The sequence below is a fragment of the Microtus ochrogaster genome, unplaced genomic scaffold (genome assembly GCF_000317375.1).
Source record: "Microtus ochrogaster isolate Prairie Vole_2 unplaced genomic scaffold, MicOch1.0 UNK3, whole genome shotgun sequence".
NCBI classification, from domain to species: Eukaryota; Metazoa; Chordata; class Mammalia; order Rodentia; family Cricetidae; genus Microtus; species Microtus ochrogaster.
In genome coordinates, this window is record NW_004949101.1 from 14,516,654 (window position 1) to 14,536,776 (window position 20,123).

A 20,123-nucleotide genomic window follows, 5' to 3' on the forward strand; every position below is an offset into this window, starting at 1 on the left:
CCAAATCCAAGGAGTCCTCCATAGAATCTGCTTCCTGATGTGCCCAAGGAATGTCAGGGTGTTCAGCCATCCTTGTGGATTTTCGTTTAACCTGACAATAACTAGACTTAATCATACGCACATACATACATACATATACACATAAAGTCATATATATTTGGCACTTTTACTTCTCCCCTCCCACTACTTTAAGACATTAATGTCATGATTTATAGCTTTTTTTTTTTTTTTTTTTTTTTTGTTTTTTCGAGACAGGGTTTCTCTGTGGCTTTGGAGCCTGTCCTGGAACTAGCTCTGTAGACCAGGCTGGTCTCGAACTCACAGAGATCCGCCTGCCTCTGCCTCCCGAGTGCTGGGATTAAAGGCGTGCGCCACCACCGCCTGGCTATGATTTATAGCTATTAATGTGGCATCTCCATTATTGCACTAGTTAGACTTATTTTTAGTACATTTGCCCATTATCTCCCATTAAATGCAATTCAGCCACAACATTGCAAAGTTGCAGCATTTCATGTGTCAGTATCGCTGCCTTGGTGCCCTTTCAATCTTGGCTGCAGAACCACATTAGTATTTCTTGGTTAGACGAATGATAGTCAACAAGTATAATAACTTCTCATTCCACATTAGTCTGATAATTTCCTAAATTGCCAAATTATGGCCAATTTCTGGTGGTGGTAGTAACTATGGCCGCCATGCAGTATGTGACAAACGCATTAGTCAATCATAAAGATGCAGGCCTGGAGCTATCTGAAAATTGGCCCGGAAGATGCCCTCATGAACAAAATGCTGACTTCTCTCTCTCTCTCTCTCTCTCTCTCTCTCTCTATCTCTCTCTCTCTCTCTCTCTCTGTGTGTGTGTGTGTGTGTGTGCATGTGTGTGTGTTTTAATGATCTATAGAAACTACAGTGGGCAAAACTGATTACATTGTCTCTAAAGAGAAAGTCAAAAGCATAATAAAGGCCAAATGATACATTTACAAATATCTCTGAACTCTGCTGTATGCACATTTAGATTCTTCGGGAATATTCCCAAGAGTGATGTATCTGGATCACACCGTACTTCTAATTTTTGTCTTTTGGGAGTAATTCTCTTGTTGATTTCAACGGTGAATGCTCAGTTTATATTCCTATCAGTACTGCATTAAGATTCTTTTTTCCCTACATCCTTACCAATATTTATTGTCATCTGTTTGCTTAATGTGTTTCCCTGTGGCTGGGGCAAAATGTAATCCTCACAAAGCTTTAATTTGCATTTCTTAGCCGACTAAAGATGCTGAATGCTTTTGTGTCTATTTATTGGCCATCTGTAGCTCATTAATTTATTTCTTTATTTATTGGAGAATTGTCTACACAGTTCATTTGCTTATTTATTGATTGATAATTTGTTATGATTTTGGTGTTTTTAAATATTCTTTTAGATTAATTTATACACATTAACCTGCTCTCTGACGTATGGTTAGCTAAGATTTTTGCACATTCTATAGGTTGTCTATTTCTGTGTCAAACCCTTTCCTAAAGATTTTGTAGGTTTTATTCTTCTGAATTATGTTCCATTTCTTGTGAGTTATTTATTTTGTCTGGTATTATTTTTTAAAAGATTATCCATATTTCTGCCCAGAAGCAGAATGCATTTGTTGTTTTGGTCTACTGCATTCTGATGTGTCAATAGTTTAAAAAAAAAAAAGACAATTTATTGATTCACCCTTCAAATTAAGGGAAAACACATTTGGGATCTTTTTCTGTGGAGGATAACAAATACAAACAATGTTGCTGTGAACAATCTTATATTCTCCAGCAAATTTTCAAACATTTCTCTACCACCTAGACTTACCAACAAAATACTACATCATAAGATGTGACTGTTTGGGGCTACATTAGATGAGGTCAAACTGTTTCCAAAGTGGCTATAGAAATTCCCAGTCTTGTTGGCAGCTAATAGTTCCAACTAACCCTCATGCACTATAACTGGAAGTACAGATTGGTGTAGTCACTATGGAAATCAACATGGTGTGTCTTTAAAAAAAAATCTAGAAATAGGTCAGCCATATGAACCAGGTCTACCAATCCTGAGTATATTCCCAAAGGCCTCTCTTTCCTACTACAGAGACACATGCTTCTTGGTGTCTATCCCTGCTCTAGATAGAATAGTTAGGACATAGGGACAGCTTAGATGTCCATCCATGGACAAATGAATAATGAAAATATGGTACATAGACACAATAGAATTTTATTCAACTGTAAAGAAAATTTAATTTTTCAGGTCAGTGAATGGGGCTGGAAAACAATATATTGAGTGAAGTAACCCAGACCAAGGAAGAAAAGTAAGTTTTTGCTCATATGTGAACCTTACCATTGAATCTTTAGATTTGTGTATTTAACTTGGAGTAACTGCAGAATCCAAGAAAGTAGAAAGAAACCATTATTGGAAGAGATGAATCACTATCTTAGGAGAGGGGATAGCAGACTATGAGTATTAGAGAAAAATTGGGGAGGAAAATGGAAGGGTAAGGTACATGAGAAGGATTTTATCTTATCAAAATTAATAAGCATAAGAGTTTAATACATTTTATGATATAACATTATATATTGTGATACATTTTATATAATAAATATTTTATTATATAAAATATTTATAAAATATTTTATTTATATAATATATATAAAGAATTTAATCTGACTCAGGAAATAATTCTCTTCTCAGAAGCCTTAGGATCCCAGATTAAAAACTCAGTGTCAAGTGTAGAATAGTTACTTTAGAGGTATTGATTATGGGTATCCCAGAGACCCTCAGATAAGTGATGAGTGTCCCAGAGATACCCTCCCCCAGATAAGTTACAGGTTTCCCAGAACCCTCATCCCCAAAACCACAGGCAATTGCCATTGCTCTCGATTACCCAACAGAACTTGATAGTGTGACCCTATTGGCGATGATACCACAAACTCGCACTATAGAACCTGAAGGAATCAAGTTGCTACTGATCAGGAGAATTCTTCCACACTGGTTAGTTTTCATAGGACCAAAGGCGCTGTGTGGATGGTATGGGAAGACAAGCAACCAGCAGTCTTGCCCAGCTGTGACCCCCTGTGGACTACAATTATGACCAGCCTGGCAAGACATACCCAATAATTTAATAGGAGAATGAAGCTTATGAGAGCAACCAACCACTTTCTGCTTGAGTTTAAAGTCTGGCACTGTAAATCTGGCCAGAAACCCATGATTGGAGAGCTCACAAGCACCAGGTTTGAGCCTGCTACTATTGTTATGCTAGATGGACATAGTATCAACCTTCTCTCCAAACTGGTAACTCTGTCCCCATTGGTTAGTACAGCTCCCAACCCCAACCAGAGAAGTTGCTTTGTTTCCTGGAAGGTAGTTAACATAGAAATTCACAGCTGGTCACAGTACAGAGAATTAGTGTCAAGAGAGTCCTTGGCCATAAACAGTCCATCTGGATCCTCCGATGGTCCCATAGGCATCCCTTCCCTTGTGCCACAAGTGAGCTCATCAGTTTACCAAGAAGAAACTATCAGCATTGTTGCCTGATATACAAATATGTAACAGATTAAATATATGCATATATTTAAGGGGAGAGAAGTGATTCATTAGGAATTCTACCCATATTTCTCTAATTGTAATAAGGCTACTGTTTGGATTCCTTCCTTTATGAAGTATTTGTTCCAAAGTCTACACCCACTTTTCCATTGATTGACTTATTTTATTACTGATTTCTCATGGTGAACTTATTAGCGACTTTTTGTGGCTGTGATAAACACCATGACTAAAAGGGACTTATGGAAAAAAAGAGTTATTTGGGGTTTAGATTCAGAATGGATGGGTAGGCAGGGTTGCAGGCATCTGAAACAGAAAGCTAAGAGAGCGTATTTTCAAATACATGCAGAAATAACAGAGGCTACAAACACTCATAGCCTGTCCCAGCGACGTATTTCCTCCAGGAAGATCCCATGTCCCAAAGGTTCAATACCCCCTTCAGACAGCATCACCAACTGGGGACTGAGTGTTTGAAGACCAGAGTCTATAGCAGACATATCATCCAAACCACCGTGGCAACACATTCTAAATATGTTTTTAAATTATATGTAAAATTCTCCCATAAAGAGGCTAGTCTTTTGCTAGCTTTTTGTTATTTCAGTACAAACATATGTGTCCATTTTATGAGTAGAATTTATTTTTCAAGATAGAGTTTCTCTATAGTTTTGGAGTCTATCCTAAAACTAGCTCTTGTAGACCAGGCTGGCCTCAAACTCACAGAGATCCTCCTGCCTCTGTCTCCTGAATACTGAAATTAAAAGCATGTGCCCTATCCACCCGGCTTATGAGTAGAATTTTTATAATAACTGACTATCCAACTCTGTCCTCCTTTGGCAGCAAAGCTAGGCTACACCTTCTCACACTGCCTGTGGCCTGTTCACCAACTTCTCTCCAGTGTGCTGTGAATAAAAGGAAGAGATGACTTCATTTGGTCTGGAACAGAAAAACTTTCTGTGTGAGCTGGACTGTACTGAACTTTCCTATTTTAATGTTTGTAGTGACCACACCAAGAATATCCTTGGAAAGCTATATGCTGGGTAAAGGAGCACAGCCTTTACTTTATCCTTGACTGAAATAAAAAGGTCATTTGTTGACTCAAACATTGCTCCTTCACTGTTAAAAAATGAATTTCTATATCAAAACCACTAAAATAAAGCTTTTTGTGGCAAAAAAAACCCCAGCTCAATTAATACAATTAATATAGATTTCTCCTGAATCAAAAGCATTTTCTTAGAGTAAGGGATTTAGGCTAGAAGAGAGTGCTTATCTAAGAAAAGCAAGATGTTAGGTTTGGACCCAACACCAATAAATAAATAAACAGCCCTTACTTGACAGTAGCAACAAAGATATTCCCCACATCATTATACAACATTACTGCCTGACCTGAGATTTATTTTTATATATGGTGCAAAGTTAGAATACTTTTATTTTTTTTCTTAATGTAGATATTCTGTTTTCTTCAGCTTGTATGCTGGAGGATGAGCAGCTCAACATGGCTGTCTTTACAATGGAGAGGCCTCAACTCAGTGCTGAAAGCTTGGAGGATCCCTGGAAGGTTGCTGGAATTGAGCCCACATGGGAAGGCTGAAGAAATTGGAGTCTGAGCTCACTGGAGGAAGGCAAGAGCAGCGACAGAATCGTGCAGCACTCACTCAACGAGAAGAGAAGAAAGGCACAAGCAAGCCTTGATTCCCTCAGACTTTCTGATGGATGGGCTTCCCAGATCTTGGAAAGTCATGTCCATACAAAGGTTGGTCTCCTCCATCAGCTCAACCTCGCTGAAAATGTACACACAAACACACACACACACACACACACACACACACACACACACACACACACGCAGTAGTGTGTCTCCATTCAATGAAATATCAAAGACCAACCACAGCATCTGTCTTTCAATTACCGAATGGGTTCACTTTGTAAGCTCGGGATGTTAAAGTGGAGTCAGAGAGATATAAGAATAAAGGTGAGTTTCCAACCCAATGATATGAATTCAACAAGGAAAACAAATAGATTAACAGAGCTCCTGTTAGCAGGCTGTCTACACACCAGGCAAGAGAAATTTATGTCTGTTCTAACGATGCCAGGAAAAGCTGCAGGAGAATGCTGGACTTGAGATCTTAAAGAATGAGGAGAGATGCCTGGACGGAGGCTCTGGGTGAGACCTAGCAGGCAGCAGATGGCATGTGTCCGTATGTTTGCTAGAGCATTTGGCCTCAAAAAGACCCAAATCACTGGCTGGAAAGAACTATCTGATTAAAGAGACCTTACAGATGATAAGACAGGAAAGAAAGCTAGACTAGTATTTTTGGATATGATTCACGCTGTATGAGACCAAGGACCTTTTGAAATGATCCCATTGGCAATTTGGCATCACTCAAAGTTTGTGAATAATGAGCAGAACAACCAAAAAGGTAACATTGGCATCGTCTTTTTTGGCAGACTAGTGTTTGCTGTTGAAAGGGAAAGCCGGTAGAAGGCTATTGAAATAGCATGAGAATAATAAATATCGAGGAACCGGACTTAGGCATCCATTGATGGATAGCCGTGGACTACAGACATTATACGCTAGCTAGTAAGGATTGCCAAAGGACAGAATCACAGGAGGAGAAACAGGCAAGACAGCATGTCCAGAACCCTTTGCAGCTCAGAGAAGAACCCTTTGTATATTACTGTCCTGGTAAAATTAATCAAGAAAACTTGATTTCTTTCAGAAGCAGTCCTCCGGAATATTCTAGAATAGACTTCTGTGTTGTGTATCTACTTTGCTTACCAGCTCTCTGGAATTCCCAGTGTGGGCACAGAATGAATTCTTGCTCTCTGAAATTCCCTAGGGGAATAGACTATTTTCTTCTAAGAACTGCCTGTGACAAGAAAGGTGAGCTACAGGTCTATGTAAGCTTTTCTGAAAAGATAAACACATTTTTACTTACAAGTAGCCTTAAGGCACTAAGGTGAATTTGGAGAATTGAAACCAGCAACTCTACTTCAATACCTTGATGACTGTGTTCCCAGACCGAATGATGGCTACAGGGTTGCCAGATGGAGGCTTTCCGATCTCCGGCTAACACCTGCGAACCAAGCAATGAACTGATAACTACTGTCCCGGGTTCTTAACAAGGTCTCCCAGTGAATATTGACTCTGCAGCCCTTGGGTTGAGCAAATCACATGTTAGACGACAGAACAGGCCAGAAGCCAGGCATGTGCATGGGACAGCCTTGAGTTACCAGACCTGAACTCCAGAACATTTTAATAAACTTAGGTGCCCAAAGGCCTGGGCAGAGAATGAGCCACTTAACAGGAGATTAAATGGGTGCTTCTTGCCTCCTGGTTTCATGAAAAAGCCAAACCTAATCAAATTCCAGTGGCACAAACAGGGCCACATGGATAATTTGAGGGCAAAGAATGCTTTTATAGTAAAGGCAGTATTTGTGTCCAGTGTTCTATTACCTACAGGGCAACATGGTTTCAATTTAACTCCTGTTAATCCCAGCCATTCTGTTCGAGTGTTTCTTATTTAAGATAGAAATTCCACATTGAACATTTTAATAACATTAACTGTCAAAGGCAGCTGTGATCTGTTTTGCTTTCAATACCATGCCAGATGTAGGTATTTGTGATCACTGATGCCCTGGTTTTCCCTTCCCCTGTTTAAGTATATCATTAGCAAAATTTTAAGTCCAACAAAAATTGTTTTTGCTGACAAGCTGCTATCAGGAGGCAAGGAAATAATGCCCAGAAAAGCAAGCAGCAGTTGGCATTCATCCATGGGATGGATGCCAGGGTGAGGGGGTGGCAGGGGGTGGGCGCTTGCTCTGGCGATTTAATGAGGAGTCCTCTATTATCAGAGCTGACATCTTGCCACACAGTCCACAAAAGACAGCAACAAAGTGAGTGGCAGCTTGCTCCATTCAGCAAGCCATGTGCTTTAGGTAAGGTTTAAGGACCATAAAAGTGGAGTCACTTCAAAGGCTGCTCAGCAAAAGGCCAGTGTCCAGGTGAGTCATGCCACAAAGAACTCTAGGAGACACTTTATTAAATGAGCAATGAACACACCTCCAACAAGGAGTCCCAAGACCATCCTATTGTAAGGAAAGCCAGGTTGCCTAGGAGTCACGGCTGCTTGTAAAAGCCATCTATATGGACGCTCACTGTAGCTGAAGCTGAGGAAGACGACTAGGATATGGCTGTGAGAAGCTGAGGATGTGCCTGGAGACAGCTCGGAGGTGGAAAGCTTCAGGCTGCTCATTTAGTCAACCCTTCAAATTGCTTGGCCCACGTTCCATCGATTCTGCAAATATCTAAATGACTAGATATAAACGCTGGACTGCTGGGTTACAGCTAAATTTTCCATAAACTGCATAAAGGGCAGTCTTGGGCTACTTCTTTTGGCTACTGACAACTTTTTTCTCTGGAATAGATTCTGAAAGAGTGTGATGATTTTCAAATTGCTTTTAAATGGAGGCATTTCCATACATGAAATCACACGGACACTGTGTATAATTCTTACACCGCATCAAGCTTTCCAATCTGGTAAATGACTTATCAGTTGGTAAGTAACATGATATTATTCTTAACTTTTCTGATATAAAGACAGAATATTTACTGGTTCATCTCTGAGATGCTGGTTTTCCAACTAGGTGTAGTAGAAAAATTGATTGATTATAAGAAAGAAAATGACATGAATCAGCAGCAAGTTGAGTGAAAACTAAGGAAGCTAAAATATCATGTCAACTAGTGCTGGATTTAGTACCCCAAGGGGGGAGCAAGTTATAGACGTTGGCAGTGGCAAGGACAAAAAACAATCAGCACAGATTCCTAGAACTCATTACCACTCAAGCAAACGTGCATCTTGGATGGCCTTAAAAAGAGCATATCCCTGGGGAAGGCTACCACATCCTCCGGAATCTGCCCATATATGCAGATCATATACTGCTATGCTGCTCATATACTGAGTGTGGAGCTTGGTTCTGTAAAAGGAAACAAAGGCTGTCTCCAACCCAGTCATAGAGTAGCGGGGAATGAGAAGACGTGTGATTTTTGTCACATAGACAGAGAGTTAGCACAAGACTATCTTCAAGTGCCTCAGGGGTTGTCGTGGAAGGAAAGCTAAGACTTCGTTCCAACCGACTACAAAGGAAGTAACTATCGTGATTATAGGAAGCATGGAAAAAAAAGATTTAGGTTAAAAAATTGTAACTGTCTTCCAGTTATTGCCACACTTATCCAAGCTACCTCAAGCTCTTCATTGAAGCCTACAGTCAAGACAGTGTCCAATCAAAATGGAGCTGCTAGGGATAGACAGAATGCCTCCCACTCTGAAAAAATTCTATGAACAGTGGGGTTGCACACCTTCAATTCCAGCCTTTGGAAGGCAGAAGCAGGTAGTGTTCTATGAGTTCAAGGCTATCCTGATCTCAAGAGCCAGTTCCAGGACAGCTAGAGATACAGAGAAACCCTGTCTCTAAAACAAACAAACAAACAAAACAAATCACTCCCTTGTGAATTATGAGAAAAGGAAACTCTTTAACAACCGAAGTTCATCCCTCCTGACCCATGTTCTCACAAACACAGCATCCAGGTGCCCACAGCCACACAGTCACATACGCCACGTCATGAACAGAACTCAGTGACTTCTTCCCAATGGCCCTCTTGACACTGAGAATGGGGGTCACGGGAACACCATCATCACTATTCAAAAATGTCCTCCAAACAGAATAGTTTATTCCATTTGTTGTAACAAACAAGGCCGTGTCTCTCCAACATGTCTTTGGCATGGCTAATAAGTTTACTGGTAAATCCCTATCTAGGGACTCTTCAAAGGAAAGACCTAGTCTAGGATTTTTCCCACTCAGGGTGGTCCTTTGCTGCCTATAATAATTGGTTTAGGGGTGGGGCCCTGTGAGATTTCCTCCTGCCATGTCAGCACATCTGTTAGTGTTGTACTTGTTTGAGTCTTGTGTAGACATTGTTAAGGATTCGTAGATGAATATTTCCTGTCTTATCTATGTTGTCTGACTCATACAGTCTTTCTGCCTCCCTCTTCCTAAATGTTCCCTGAACCTTATGTGAGGACAAACTTCTTTGATGAGGGACAAGAGCTACACTTACCTGTGGGTGGAAGGATATGTATTTAGAATGCAGTTGGAATTATGGGATGCAGGAAAGGTGAAAGCTGGAGAAACAGTCTTCCCTGAGGATGAGCCCTCTGATTGTACAATACTAAGTGGTCAACCCTGAAATCATACACTTATAAATAAACGTTAAACAGACTGAGCAGGTTGCATTAATATAATTAGTGTACACACATATGCATAAAAAATTATATACACACATACGCATATGTGTGTGAGTGTGTGTGAGTCTATAATTTTTTTAAAGTCTGTGATTTTGAGATGGAGCAAGGGGGAGGTACATAGAAGGTACTGGAGGGAGGAAGGGAAATGGGAAAATGTTGTCATTGCATTTTAATTTGTAATAAAAATATGGGGAGGGCTAGAGAAATGACTCAACAGTTCAGAGTATTTACTGCTCTTCCAGAGGACCTGGGTTTAGTTCCCTGCATCCATATTGGGCAACCCACAACTGTCTCTCTCTTGTTCCTCCAGCTCTAGAGACTACAACACCCATTTACAACCTCCGTAGGTACCAGCACACACATGACATACACCCACACAGAGATAAATGCTTATACCTAAAGAAAAATAAATCTCTTAAGCTAGGAATATGTTAGCCTGGGAGATGGCACAGTGGGTAAGAGTGGCTGGCTGAATGGGCAAGAGAACCTGAGTTTGAATTCCCAGCACCCATGTAAAAGGCCAGTCTTTCCTGAACGTGTCTGTAACTCCAATGCTCTCCAGAGAAAAGGACACTTGCCACCATTCAGGTGCCTTTAGGGACCCTGTCTCAAAGGAATAAGGCAGAGTGACAGAGCAGGACCCCCAATGTTCTCCTCTGACATCCTCCAATGGACGGACTTCACCAACCTCTGTGTGCACACAAACATATACCCCACACATATAAACAGCCACACACATGAATAGGAGCAATATTACCAAATTTAAGAGTTAGAATGATCAATCTCTAGGTTAAAAGCACCATTAGCTACATACATCAAATCTTATGTTTGTACTCATAGGAAGGTATCTATTGTTAGCATCAGAAGAGGGAAGCCAAGGCACAGAGCTCAGACAGCTGGACATTGTAAGAGCTGGGGTTTGAATTGGTAGCAGCTGCAAGAGTAGCATGACACACCCTTTTGCTTGGCACTATCACATCTTTCCAGGGAAAGAAATTCTACCTCGGTGTTATGGTAAACAGTGACATTTGCTGTATAGTAGCCGTCTTTGCTGCAACCGATGCAATTAACATGCCACACACGGCTTTCCCACAGAGACCCACTCTAACAAATGCAGTGTAAAAAAATTGCCCATGCAAAGAGGTTGGGATATTAATGAGAAATGATATTTAATAAAATTCATAAAGATCAATAGTGTTTCATCTACTAAACTTAAAATATACTTAGGGAAAGTTGAGTGTCAGGGCAGCTGCAAAATTTGCGCAGTGAGCAGACTAGAAAGGAAGAAAAGTGGACAGCGTTGGTCAAGTTATCCACACAGATAGAACAGCCTTATTCTTGCAGTCATCAGTGAACAGATAAACTTGGAGAGACAGATCTAGGCTCAAGAAAGAAGAAAACACTTCTAGACATCAAGAAGAACAGAAAAGTCTTCCACAAAATAATCCAAAAGAACGTATATCATTACATACTCACTGATCTAAAAGATATCATCCTTTTGTTTCTTTCAAGTGCTGAGCATCCAAACTATGGGTCAAGGATTCTAACATACGTGCCTTCTGGTTGCTCATATACTTGAAGCCTTCTCCTTCACTTGCTCGTTCAAGTATTCTGCTCAGTTCTTCATTAGTTAAACTACTGATTTCCATACAAGTTTCAGTGTCAGGCAAGTTCAAAGTTAAGGGATACCAAGTAAATTTGCTATCCCCACTTAAATGTATATCAGAATCAAGTTGCTCACCATGAAGACTAATTCAAAGCACATTCCCTAGCCAAAGCCTCAGGATTGACATAGCCAAGTTTCCTTTGTCATGCAGAAATAGTTGGGGTTAGCCAATGGCCGGGGGTGGGGTGAATTCTTACTACAGGTCACATCACCAATCACTCAGTCTTACATAGCTGATTCCAGTGTGGGAGATGATGTTGAACTTTGCCTACAAGTAGAGATGTAGACAGATGAGACAGCATGAGCCATCTAAGAATCTCATGCCCACTCATCCATACATGGCAACATGACATATAACAGAGAGGAGAAAAGGGGAAAAATCAATGCTCCAATCCAGCCGAAATTGTAGAATTGCTAATATTTATGCCAATCCAAACAATGAGAAAGAACTGATATTCAAGGTTCTCATTCTAACATGACTGATACAGCTAGAGTAGCAAGTCACACTACTGCATGGTCAGCATCCTAAAGACAAGGAAATTGTAAGCTGAATCTACGACATTCCTGTGTGTTCTTATTTATTAAGCAGTGCCTTGCAACACTGCTAATACAAGTCACATAAAATGAGGGAGTGGCAACTCACAGCTACTAATGTCTCAGGCTACATACATATAGTCTTTTTTTAAAGATTTATTTATTATGTATAATGTTCTGCCTGCATGTATGCCTGCACACCAAAAGTAACCAGATCTCATTACAAATGGTCGTAAACCACCATGTGGTTTCTGGGAATTGAACTCAGGACCTCTGGAAGAGCAGCCAAAGTTCTTAACATCTAAGCCATCTCTCCAGCCCCTAAACTTGTATTCTTAATCCGCACAAACTGCCTATAAGGTGTGGTATAGGGGCACAGTGGAGTGCGGTGGGTTTTTAAATGTGAGTGTATAACTGAATCACCTAAAGCATTTTTAAAGAAACAAGCAGAAACTCTATTTAAGCCATGTGAAATGTTTACACTTTTCTGGCCCCAACAAGCGTATGCACATACATGCACATACCCATACATAATACAGAGATAAAAATAAAAATAAATCTTTAAAAACTTTGAATTCCTAAATGAGAAATGAAAGGGGAAATTAAAAAGCTACTTTCCAAATTAAAAAAAATCAACTAATGATAGTTTATAGAACTGTGCAGGGAGCCGGACAGGATCGCCATTGCAAGATGGCACCACATCCTGTCTTGCTGGTTATAAACAACCCCATATTTGGCTATGCCTTTGAGAGCTGCCTGTCCCCCGCTTCCCGCATGCGCTGTGGATATGGGTCCCTGGGCCTATCTCGATGCAGTCTGGTGTCAGCTGATGGTGGCAGCCAATCACAGGGCAACCCGTGTGCCAATTCCCAATATAAGCAGCCGCCATTGTGCCCTCGCTCTCTCTCGTCTCTCTCTAGCGTCTTTCCCTAGCGTCTCTCGCGTCTCCCTCTAATCTCTCTCTTGCTCTCTCGTTTCCTGCCCCCCTTTGCTTTATGCTCTCCCTCAACCAAATGCACTCCAGTAAAGCGTGATCTGAGAAGAATCCTCGTGTGTGGTGGGTGTTTCTTCCTTGCCGGTCAAGAAGCCCGCCGCAAGTGGTGCCGAAAACTGCAGAGCCCTGTGTAAAAACTGTCAAAATGCACACTAAAATGTACCCATTCAAAGCCAGAGGAACTCATGTCTCCAGCCCTGTGTTGTGTGTGTGTGTGTTTTTTTTAAAAAGTCTTTTCACAAAGATTCCAGAGTTGGGCTACGCCTTTACGATAGGGCACTAGCATACCATGTGTGAGACATTGGGTTTGGTCCCCAGCACCAGAAAATCAAAAAGAGCAAGAAATTCATTTCTTCAGTTCAATACATTTTAGGTGTGTCTAAAATACGCATCTTAAAAGAGATGCCTCACAAGTTAGACCCATGTGTGTGTGTACACATAAACAAGTAAACAGGCACATGGTGCTGAGTTCAAAACAAGACGCATTAAATAAACACATCTTAAATAAAAGTTATTTTTCATTCTGGTAGTGTAACTATTGTTAAGGGATGAAGAAACCATTCTACATATTCTGATTTGTCAAAAAGTCCAACATACAGAAGCATGGCCAGGCAGGTTTACAAAGAGTTCTTATGTTCCCATTCCTTCTAATAAAATAGAGCCATTGTGAACAGGCATTTCTAAGAGTCATCTTAAGGGTCTATCCAAGACAATCAGAGCTGGTTATCTGTGTTGAGCGAGAACAAGGATGGAAGCAGGAAGAGGCTTTCTCAACTGCTATCTCTGAGGCTGTTGCATTTGCCTAAGCAGCAGTCACTGCACACTGCACCCAGAAGGTTTACAGCTAGTAACTACCCGCCTACTGGGGCGTGGCCTCGTAGACTTTTTACCTGGATGTGGAAATGGAAGCGCGTCAGGCCCCTTCTCTCTTTTCCCTGGTTCCTGCTTAGCTAGTTTGGATTGTTTTGAATCTCATCTCCATCCGGCATTCAAGCAGAGAATCCTGGTTTGTAAGATTTCCCCCTAAATAAATAACTGTCTATTGCTCGGTTCTGAGCCAGTGTGAGATTTCTTTTAAGCGCCCGATATCTCTACCACCAGCACACTGTTCAAAATAATAATTACAAGCCATTCAGAAAATAAATCACAGTTGAGACCACAAAGGGTTAACAAACATCTGTAGCAGAAGAACAAGACCACAGCATTTGTAGGCAAGGCCATTTGGCTTCTCAGGGTAGACCTTCAGGCATTCACACAGTTGTGCTAGGGAGATATGGCAGCAGCTCCCAGGTCTGAATGCCACACAGAGTCACAATCACATCGGGCAAGCTCTTCTTGAACTTAGCACATCTCTAGTCACAGAAACAAGGCCATTTTTCTTTTCTCCCATCTCTTCTACCTTTTTTCCAGTGTAGTGGGAGACATCGAACTCATCTCTTTAAACCCATCCAAGACACACTTCTAAGTTTCTCTAAGAAATACAAGGAACATGTCAAACCAAGCCCTGTAGAGCTCAACAAATTGGTCCAAGAGCAGAAATCTCAGGCCTTGAGGAAGCACTAACATAACTTGCCGTTGGTCCTGGAAACCTGTCAGCACCAACTTCTAGCATAGATGTTTCAGGGTGGTTACACAGGACAGATACGAACCTGGCTTGCACACGCGTGTGTCTCTACTGTACCATGCCACACCTGTCTATAGCTGCAGCAGAAGAAATGTGCTTAATGGTGAGCAGGGACTAGAACCCACTAGGGAAGAAAGATAAGAAAGCTCCATGTGCAATATGACCGAGCCACGGCAGTTTGCCTTTGGCAATGTTTTAAAGACACTTGATACGATGCATTCACATTTGACATTCTTGGTTATGTTTCTGAATGCAAGCCCGTTTCTTCTGCGTCCCTTACTTCATCAGGATACCACAGAACAATGAGGATTCTGTCCAAACGTGCCCCATTGTTTAGGTGGTGGCATCTCATTCCACATGGCTCGGAAGGGTGGGAAGGCATTCGCCACCACGTGCATCACACTCTCTCCCAGGCACAGCGCTTCACTTCAGCAGCGAAAGAAAAGCCGGAAGCAAGAAGTATTTTCTTCCCCAGTTTAGAAAGCTCAAATTCAGAAAGATACGCTTCCATAGAAAATAGCCAGCACTACTTACTATTGTTTTAAAATCAGTACTAGTTGTTTTCAATGTAACACCTCTCAGTCCTGAGATAACCAGGAAGCAGACAAGAATGAAGGGGGTGGGGCAAAGACAAAGGAGGGGTTGAGTTCAATGTTCCGTTCTGTGCAGAGGCCGAGAGTGCTTGTACTTGTGCTAAGCAACTCTGCATTAGCAGACCGAGGTTCCAACCTTGGAAGCATCGCGGGGATAAGACTAGAAAAAAGTATTGCCTCCAAGAGGGTTTGCCTCTGTGCCTCCAACAGCAGTGTGGAAGACCCTGGTGAACTTGTCAGGCTGGGAGTGGTGGAAAAGCCATGTTGCGTATGCAGTTTCTGATCTTTGAACTTGCTTGTCAAAGCAAAACCTGAAACACCCACCTTGGAAATGCCACTGCAAAGTCTGTTTTTCAATCAGAGACTATCCCCAAATGGAAACAAGCTGGCTCTACTGTTTAACTACAATTTCATTCCTGATTTACGTCTAGCTTGCCTTAAAGTTGGAAATACTTTATGGCACAAGATTGGGCCAAAGGAGGAGGGAGCCAGATTGTTCAATGAACAATAGTAAGGACCTCATCCGCAAGGAAATTAGCCTGTTAAAATGACTGGCTTCTCCGTCAGACTTCAGTGTTCCACACTGTGCAAGAGGCAAGTCTAGATGCCCAAATCTCAAAATAGTCTCTGATCACAGAAGTTTCCCCATGTGTCCAGAAGACATTGGAGTCATCAGGGCAGCTTGACAACTTTGAAAGCAAATGCAGCTTCCCATGAAAGGTCTTAAAGCTTGACTCCCAGCTAAGAACGGCATGAGTGAGTGAGAGATTCACTTCATCTCTTCTTCTAGAGAGAGGAGTGCCAGGATCGACATGGCTGGATTGGGGTTCATGAACTATTTTGTGACTGAGTCCCATTAAGGTGTGCCGCTGATCCCCTGAACTTCTCAGTGGTGCCTTTCCTCAGGGAAGAGTACCCTGTCGAGACACACAGGCCTGCCTGGTCAGGAGTCTCTTCTCATTCACACCCAGGATTCACGAGTCAGTACATTGTATCACGTCCATCTCTGTACTTTGAATTTATGTACTCGGGTGAAGGGAATACATGCTTTAAGAATAAAAAGTTTTGTGGACATTCAGAGCTGAGGCCCAGGTCTCTGACAAATGTTGGTCTTACTTGAGTTGTAGGAAATCGAAAATGATATAAAAAGCAGGGATTGAGTTTAAACCTAACTTATCCAAGTGTCAGTCTCACCAAAACTTTTAGCTAAGGAATGGAGATTATGACAACTTGGGTGGATGATGAGCAGAGACAGATTTTACACAATAACCAGCAGAAGGGCCTTCAGTAAATGATGATTATTGTTGCTATAAGTAGTAATATGTAAAACCAGGGTACTTTTTCTGAATCTAACATTTCCCTTTAAGAAAACTTCACAACAAAAAAAGAAAAACAGGAAAGAAAACTTGACTACTTGTCTCTAGCACAGTTGTATCAAGGTAGTGATGAATTATCTGTATTCACCATTGAGTTGCATTCCAGGTCGAGCATGAATTGCTACTTTTAGAGATTTTACAAATGAACATCGCAGTGTGGCTTTTGTAGGCTCGCAGTCTGCCTTACTCTATATAACCACTGTTCTTTGCTCCAATCACCATAAGCTAAACTTCCTAGAGGATATCTTGGCAGGTTACTCTCTTGCCTTCCCTTGGTACCAATATACTGTCTATGCTAAGTCACCTCTTTCTCTTTTCTCTTGAGGGCAAGACAACTAGAATCACTCTCCTCCATCACATCTTTAAACTCTGGCTGGTACGGCTTGCATAAAAGATATTATGAAATGAAATGCTTTCCCCCAAAAGATGTTGAACCCCAAGGAATCATGAATGGGACCTTATTCAGAAATGACATATTTTGTAAATGGTTGAGTCCAAACAATATCAGTAGGGTAGACCTTTATCTGAGACACGGGTATCCTAATAAAAATTGACAAATGAGGGTGCGCAAACACACACATGAGGAAAATGCCAAGCAAGTGTGATGGCAGGGACCACGGGAATAAGAATGCTAAAGTTGCCAGCAGCCATCAGAAGCCAGGAAAAGAATGGAATGAACTCCCACTGTCATCCCTGGGAAGCCACTAAGAGGAAGATCTTGGACCTCCAGCCTCCACGATGGTACAGAGATGAAGGGCCATCCACAAGGTTTTCAATTGGATGGCCACATAACATCAGGAGGCCACAAGACCTACAGTTTCCAGGTTGAGAAACAAAGAGAAGGAGGACCCACTGATAGCACAAGCCTTGCCTGTGTCCCTCCTCTTCTCACTGGAGATGCAACCCAAAGTCAAACTGCTTGCCCTGGAAGCTCTTTGGCACTGTGCCAGATGTGTACAAAACTAAAGGCACACTAAGGGCAGAGTTCAAAGGCAAACATGCCAGAGCTGTGTCTTCTCTAAGCAGTCACATCGATTACCCGTCAGCCTTTCCCAGGTCCTGTAAGACCACACACCAGCTGCCATCTCCTTAGCCAGACAGGACTTGCTGGAGTGAAGTGGCCAGACTCTGGTTTTACAATGTGAAACAGGAAAACAAAAATAAAACCTGAAAAAGCCACCAAAAGATTTGAATAGAAAATCTGATCTCTCCTTCAGTTCTTTTCCTGCCGTTAGCAGAAAATGACTCATTTGTTTAATTCTGGGCAAGAGATACTTGGCTCCTGGATTTTTTTTTTTTTTAATATTCCAAAGCTTTGGTCTGAAGCCTGCAGGCTCTACTACATGCTGTTCAGTCTATATTTAGAACAAAGCAAACACATGCGATTCTTTAGCACTAAATGCTTCTGCCAGTGGGCCCTGGAAAATTGCTAACCCTAAAATCAAACAATACTGCTTTCTTTAAATATTCCTGCTTACACTTACCGTGAGGAGATATTGACAGCACACGTCAGTTTGAGTGACTGAAAATAAACAGGAGTGAGGAAAGCAGGGACTTCTGCTATTAAAGCCAGATTTATCCAGAGGAAATGCATGACAAGTCCCATTATTTTCCCGAGTCGCAGTCTCAAGCTATCTCACCCATGAAGAAAAGCTAGGAAGTCATTTTCATGACGTCTGGAGGCTTGCTCGCCATTCTCCCCATCCCATCACACTTACTGCTGATTCTAAAGCTGGAGCCCATGCCTATAGATAGGTCGGGAAGACGCCTCGGTTTAACTAGAGAGAAAACCTATAGAGGAAGAAAACCCAGAAGCTAAATCAAATGATGCCAGCAAGGCGAAGCTATTCAGTCTCCACAAGCAGCCACGTCAGAAGACATTGGACGTGTCTACTTAGGGCATTTTGTGCACAGTGGGCAGGAAATTCCATTTGTGGCCTTTGTGTTTTTCCCATAATAATGCGGGACCTACCAGGAGCTCACAGTTTAGAACATGGCAGGAAGTGAGATGGTCTCGTCCCATCCTGCTGGGTAAACTCAACTGCTCATCAGCCTTCTAAACCTCGGTTTCCTCAAACGCAAAATCGTTTCAGTCAATTCAAACTCTCTCACAATTTTGTGGACAAAAGTCCATTTATCCAACTCATATTGCCAATTAAATTTGCCTGGACACTGCAATAATTTTATACTTTGCTCGACACTCTTATCCCATATTAACTAAAATGTAAAATCACCGAAGTCATGACAAGACATCATTCAAAAATAAAAGTCTCCAATACCACCATGAAAACTACAAGCTTGTCCGTATTGAAAATCTGCTTCTGGCTGGGCCAACAGTGCACTTACATTTGAAGTCATTTGTTGTTATCCAGCACTAAATAGCAGATCCAGACCACATAGTCTTCCCGAATTTAACAGGAGCTCCAGTTTGCTTGGGTCCCCTGAAGTCACTCTCTCAGTCACTCTCAGTTGCATTACAAACATGGCACCTTTAGCCTTTTGTTGACACTTTGACAGATTCAGGGCAGACAGGACCACCATCTTATGTCAAGTATAAGGCTATTCTGTTCAAAATAATGATGCACGTTTTTCTAAAACTAGCTAGAACGTTGCCACTAAGAGGGATGCTGAAGATTCTCTGCGAGGTAGTTGTTGGCTCCCTTGAGCTTATTTGAAACCTGGTGTCTGGGGTGACGCTGGTCCACAGTCCTGATAAAGTTGGAATGGGGTGAATGTGTGGGAACTTTATGCTCCCCACGTGCTGCTGTCCACATCCACCCACAAGCACTCTTTTGGGCTCTTTGGGGAGCATTTATTTATTTTTACATGTATTTATTGTGTTCATGTGTGCACACAGAGGACAACTTTCAGGAGACATTTCTCTTGTTCCACTCTGTGGGCTCTGGGGATCAAATAAAGGTTGTCAGGCTTGGGGGCAAACTTTTTCAGCCCCTGAACTATCTCTGCAGCTGCTTAAAGGATAGCCTTTTTTATTTTTATTTATTTATCTATTTATTTAATTGAGAAAAGGAAAAAAAAAGGTTCCCCCTCCTCCCAGCCTCCCATTTCCCTCCCCCCTCCCGCCCTTCTCCCTCCTACCACCACTACTCTCCCCCTCCCTCTCCAGTTCAAAGAGCAGTCAGGGTTCCCTGCCCTCTGGAAAGTCCAAGGTCCTGCCTCCTCCGTCCATGTCTAGGAAGGTGAACATCCAAACTGGCTAGGCTCGCACAAAGCCAGAACATGAAGTAGGATCAAAACCCCGAGCCATTGTCCTTGACTTCTCATCAGCCCTCATTTTTCACCATGTTCAGAGAGTCTGGTTTTATCCCATGCTTTAAGAAAAAATATTTTTAAAATACCTAGCTGAATATAGGTCTTTAGATTACCTTTCCAAGCTTTCTGTTTTTATCTGTACTGTCTATTTCATATCTTCCTAGCATTTGTCCAGTACTTTTCAATTGCATTTGTCATTTTCTCAGTTTGG